Source organism: Pavona decussata, unplaced genomic scaffold (assembly GCF_977016875.1).
Source record: "Pavona decussata unplaced genomic scaffold, jaPavDecu1.1 SCAFFOLD_254, whole genome shotgun sequence".
Taxonomy (NCBI): domain Eukaryota; kingdom Metazoa; phylum Cnidaria; class Anthozoa; order Scleractinia; family Agariciidae; genus Pavona; species Pavona decussata.
In genome coordinates, this window is record NW_028145657.1 from 328,799 (window position 1) to 334,798 (window position 6,000).

Sequence of the window (6,000 nt, forward strand, 5' to 3'; positions counted from 1 at the left end):
GAATAACTACGACAGAAATATTAAAAACTTGAAAAATCATCTTAAAAGCTAACCTAAAGAGATGTGTTTTTGCATGTTCTTAAAAGCGCCAAGTGATTCGATCTCACGGATATGCGTGGAAAGGCTGTTCCACAACGTAGGAACGGCAGCGTGAACTGAGAACAAGTGCCTTAAGTTATGAGCATGCGCCCCTCTGGGCGATCTAAAAATACCGTATAATTCGATTGCAGTGAATATGCAGAACAGGACCAAACGCTGATGTAACTTAGACTTTCTCCAAGTCGCTCGCTCGCTTCTCATTGAATGGACCTGGCGACACTTGCAGCGCGCCAAATTTTCCGGAGGAATTTTCCTCCTGTAGCATTATCCAATCAGAACCAGCGATATGAAAGTACACGTCAATCAAGCCAGATCATATCAGATCGATCACGCGCGAAGCTGTTCGAACATACATCACTGGCTCTTCTAGCCATCACATGGAAGCCAGCTATTTGTTACAAATTAGAATGATTAGACCACAAAGAAAGTAAATAGCTGAAAGGGCTTTATTAATTTTTCAGTAATTTAACAACACAAACTTGCGACTTTTGCTTTTTTCTACCATCATTTTTTAAACACCTTAGTTATGTGAGGAAACAATCGTAGCGATCGCGTCGATCGGTGAATAGTGGTTCCCAATGATGGTAACCATGATCGCTAAACATTCTAGATCTTTAAGACGATCTTAGCTAACGATCTTATGGAAACTGTCCTTTACAAAATAGCTAGACCACAAAAAAAATATACAGATTAAACAATATGAGAAAAAGAGACTCGGAAGTTAATGACAACAGAACAAATTCGCGTAATAAGTGCAAATAAGTGCATTACCTACAGTACAAATTACTATCAACGACTCACTCTGGAAAGCTGGTTTACTAACTTAGAACAAACGCCGGCTCAACCGTTGCCTACAACTACCCGCACCATACAAAGTACTTATTGACAACAACAACGAAACAGACAAACAATAGACATTTTACTAACGATAGACCCACTGACTTTTTGACTAACAAAAGACGGATCGAAACGCACCAATCACTTTTTACAGTCTTCACAGCCAATAACATCACGGCTTACTGACAAACGACCAATAACATCTCGACTTTGTTGACCATTCAGGTTAGTAGCGAGGGGCGCACCACGGTTTCCCCCTTTTCGCGGGGGAATCTCATTAATACGCAGGGAAATGCATTAACGCCGATGACGTCACCGCCTATTGTCTTGCTCACTCATTATAGGATGACGTCATATTTTATTTTAGTCTTACCAACACGTTATGAACTGGTTTGACAGGTTTATCAATGATGTCATGCTCTATTTTTAACTTATGGCAGTCATGGGCGGTATCACCGGTTTGACAGGTTTTTGAAGTCATTTTTGGATACATGACATCATATAGTATATTACATACAAACTTTATTGAATAGCTCCCCTTGGGGGGCCCTTCCGTCATACATGAAAATATAAATAATAATAACAATAATGAAAACTATTTACATTTGGATGATAATATAGAGAGAAATAAAAAAATACGATAAAAAAAAATAGGAATTAAAAAGTTTCTTAAAAAGTCTTTTTTTTTAAAAACGCTACCTTTTTCCGTGTCTCTGATATGCTTCGATAAATGATTGTTGGTTTTTTTTGGCTCCACCGAAGATGAAAGCCCTTTGGCCTTTCGCAAGCCTACACTTGGGCAGTGTGAGGTCATTATTTTGCTTGGCGTTCCTTTAGTGAATTTTTGAAGGGTGTTGAAATCATTCTCGAAGATAACCGGGAGTTAGGTTGTTCATTCATTTTGTACAGTAGTCTATTTTCATTGTCCGTAAGCGTATGAAAAAGCGATTACTGCCAAGCACATTATTCACGAATTGTGAGTTTCAGTAATAATCATACATTTTCAGTGATTCTATTTTGGATGAATTTGATGGAGATTGTGATTTCGTTGGTTATAAAAGATGAAATCATACATCAGACATCGGACGCGTGTTTCGAATCACGCACCGTTACTTAAGCTATTATGTTAATTAAGTTGAGCTTTGTCGAGGATTAAACAGTAAAAACAGTCTTTTGTTGTCTTTGTTTATGAATAAGAATATTACGGTTGATCGATTCCTTGCTGCTTAAATTAATTTGCATGTTATGTTTGGCGCGCACTGAAAAAATAAAACTCGTCATCGCTAGGGGAATAGAATGTCATTTTTGATGTCCTTTCCCCCATGTGTGTGATTGCGCCACAATTTAATTAAAATTCCTCCTCTTGAGAAGCCTTATATGGATGATTTCTGTTAGTTCGCCGGGATCTTCTTGAGGGACGATCATCGTCATCCAGGTAGTTTTGAAACCGAATTCGAGGTAGTTTTTTTCTTTTCTGTGTAGGTGAGGGTACTGTGGGAGGGGGTGTTAAGATGGACGAGGGAAGTGACGCTTCCGCGGGCGTCGCTTGTGTTGCGATTGGTTCTTGGGCAGCGGTCGCCTGTATAACCGTGGGCGTTTGGACAGCGGCTGCCTGTACAGTCACTGGTTCTTGATCTGGCCTAAGATTGCCAGAAATCTGTCTCTGTTCTTCAGAGTAGGATGAATTTGATTCTTTGAGTCTGGAATTCAACTGTTGTTTAAACGTCAAATACTTGTTTTGCAGCTGCATGTAATGCTTTGCTCTTTCGTTATCTCCAAGGTCTGATCGTGAGAGAAGACCGTCCATTGAACCTTGTAATTTCTGCATTACTGGAACTACTGGGGGAGTCATTACGTTCTGTTGTTTGAGGTACTGTATTAGTTCCTGCGAGATATTGTCCGGTACCGCTACGTTATCAAAATGTTCTTCGCCAGGTAGAATGTTCGTTCGCAATCTACGGTTGTCTCGAGTGGTGGTTTTAAGATCAACTAGGAGATAACCAAAGTGCCTCTGTACGGCCTGCTCATAGTGATTAATAAAGAAATCGGTGTGCCAAGGATACATTTGCTTTTCCAAGGTCAGAACTTGAAGTTTATCCCGGGGGTTCTTGAATAGGACTAAGTAGTGACTGTTTAAGCTGATACTTCGACTGCCTTTTCCTTGGTGAAATAAGTTCTGCACGATGTAAATTATGCTTAGGTTGCGATGATGGGATCCTCTTGTAAACAGGTTGACGATTCGCTTGTCTTCACCGGCATCAGCCATCTGATCATCGATCACCATTAAGTTGCGTTGGCGGATGTCAAAATAGGATTCATGCACTAGATTGGAAGGAATACCTCTGATAAATTCTATGTTTGGCATTGTTGCCATCAATTCTAGATAAGCGGGCTGCCATTGCGAATAACACCAAACAGTCCTCTCTGGTGGTAGGTTGATTGCTCTTTGAGCCTGTTGCAACAAAGATTTTACCCAGACGGTCTTTCCTGATCCGGTCATGCCAGCAACCATACAAGTAAATGGATGTACAAATTGAAACCGCTGACACTTTTCTACAGAAAACGGCATAGCTCTGAAGGGAGTGAAATTCGGCGATTCACTGTGTTTCCGGCTCATGTGTCTTTGCATGTTATCTTTCCTGGAAAAATTATTTTTACAAACAGGACAGGACCAACTCATTGCAACTCAGTGAAGACTTAACGTGCACTGAAAAAACGTTGAACATGTCACATTTAAATAGAATGAGCCCCTATTGTCTCCCTACCCTCTCCTCCGACTCCCCCTCCTCCTCCTCCTCCTCCTCCTCATTTCTATTGTTTTCCCTCCTCCTCCTCCTCCTCCTCTTTCTCCTCCTCATTTCTATTGTTTTCCCTCCTCCTCCACCTCCTCCTCCTCCTCCTCTTCCTCAATTCTGTTGTTTCCCCCCCTCCTTCACATTAAGTCTATTGCTTCCCCCACACCCTACACGATAAAAGGGGGAACCTACTTTCTTAAACTCATTCCATGATCATGTCTCGCGTTGTAAAGAACAACCGGGGTTTCCTTCAGCTCCTTTCTGATTGCCGTTCCAAGCAGCGTCAGTTTCTCTTGAGAACAGCTGCTCCACAACAGTTGCATGCGTTATTGCAAGTTATTTATAATGTACTTACAGAAAACATACCAGTGTCTGAAGAAGTTAGGGCGTTATTGCGTTCGCATAAGGATGCTCTTCTAAATCTTGCTCAGCGAAATGTTCCTTAGCTTACAAGACAAAGAAACGCATCCTTGTGCAAGAGGGCAGTGGGTTCATACAAGAATTACTGACCCCTGCAATTAGTAGCTTGGGCTATCTTATGTTATAAAAGAGACCGTGGATTCTAAAATTTGGTCATTTGTGTCTCTCTTTTAACGAGTGCTGGTCGATATGAAGAGAAAGATGGATTGGGATAAAGAGAAGGAAAGTGAAATGGAGGATTACTCAACCTCTGATGAGGAAAGTGACGATGAAGAACCCCGGATAAAAGATGTCTTCAACAACCTTTTTCACGCCGTTTCCAGAAAGCACGCTTCTGCACTATTGCATAGTATGGCTACTTCTAAAAATATCTTGTTCTGGACACCTAGTGGACTGCTGCTCCGAAACCAGCGCCCAATACCAGTAACAAACATCTCAGAGCTGGTCGAGTATGTGTTACTCCCTCATAACGAAGGTGTCGCCAAACCCCGTGCGCTCAATACTTTCCTAGATGGGCTGGCAGAGCTCGGAGTGAATAAACGACTGATCAAAAATAACAAACTTCTAAACAATTTGTTAGAAAAAGAAAGAGGATACCAGGATAAAGAGGACGAATCAGGTAATGAGGCTAATGATGAAAACTTCTCGGACAGCAGTGAAGAGGGGGAAACCAGTTCTGAAAATAGTCAACCCGAAGAGTCTCATAATAGCGACATGGAAAGTGATTGGGAAGAAGAGGCCGAGAATAGTAGCGACTTAGTTGAAAATGCAACGATAGCTCAGGCAAAAGTTCTTGATCCTTGTCGACACTGCAACAGTTCACATGGATATGATGCCGTAGTCATGAAATGTCCTAAGTACTTTTGGGAAGATAACTGTAAAGTTTGCCCTATATGTGATCACAAGATTCCTCTTGAACGAAAGCACGCGAAAGAATCTCTCCGTCGATGTTATGATTGTGGCGCAATCACACACAAGGATAAAAGGACATCAAAAATGACATTCTATCCCCCTAGCGATGAAGAGGATAAAGATGATTAACGCTGTAATAAGAACTTTGCTCTGTACTTGAATTGTTGAACGATTTAAATAAAGAATTTTCAGTAAATTCTGAGCGTGTTTTATTTCTTCAGTGCGCGCCAAACATAACATGCAAATTAATTTAAGCAGCAAGGAATCGATCAACCGTAATATTCTTATTCATAAACAAAGGCAACAAAAGACTGTTTTTACTGTTTAATCCTCGACAAAGCTCAACTTAATTAACATAATAGCTTAAGTAACGGTGCGTGATTCGAAACACGCGTCCGATGTCTGATGTATGATTTCATCTTTTATAACCAACGAAATCACAATCTCCATCAAATTCATCCAAAATAGAATCACTGAAAATGTATGATTATTACTGAAGCTCACAATTCGTGAATAATGTGCTTGGCAGTAATCGCTTTTTCATACGCTTACGGACAATGAAAATAGACTACTGTATACAAATGAATGAACAACCTAACTCCCGGTTATCTTCGAGAATGATTTCAACACCCTTCAAAAATTCACTAAAGGAACGCCAAGCAAAATAATGACCTCACACTGCCCAAGTGTAGGCTTGCGAAAGGCCAAAGGGCTTTCATCTTCGGTGGAGCCAAAAAAATCTACAATCATTTATCAAAGCATATCAGAAACACGGAAAAAGGTAGCGTTTTTAAAAAAGAGACTTTTTAAGAAACGTTTTAATTCCTATATTTTTTTATTTCTCTCTATATTATCATCCAAATGTAAATAGTTCTCATTATTGTTATTATTATTTATATTTTCATGTATGACGGAAGGGCCCCCCAAGGGGAGCTAT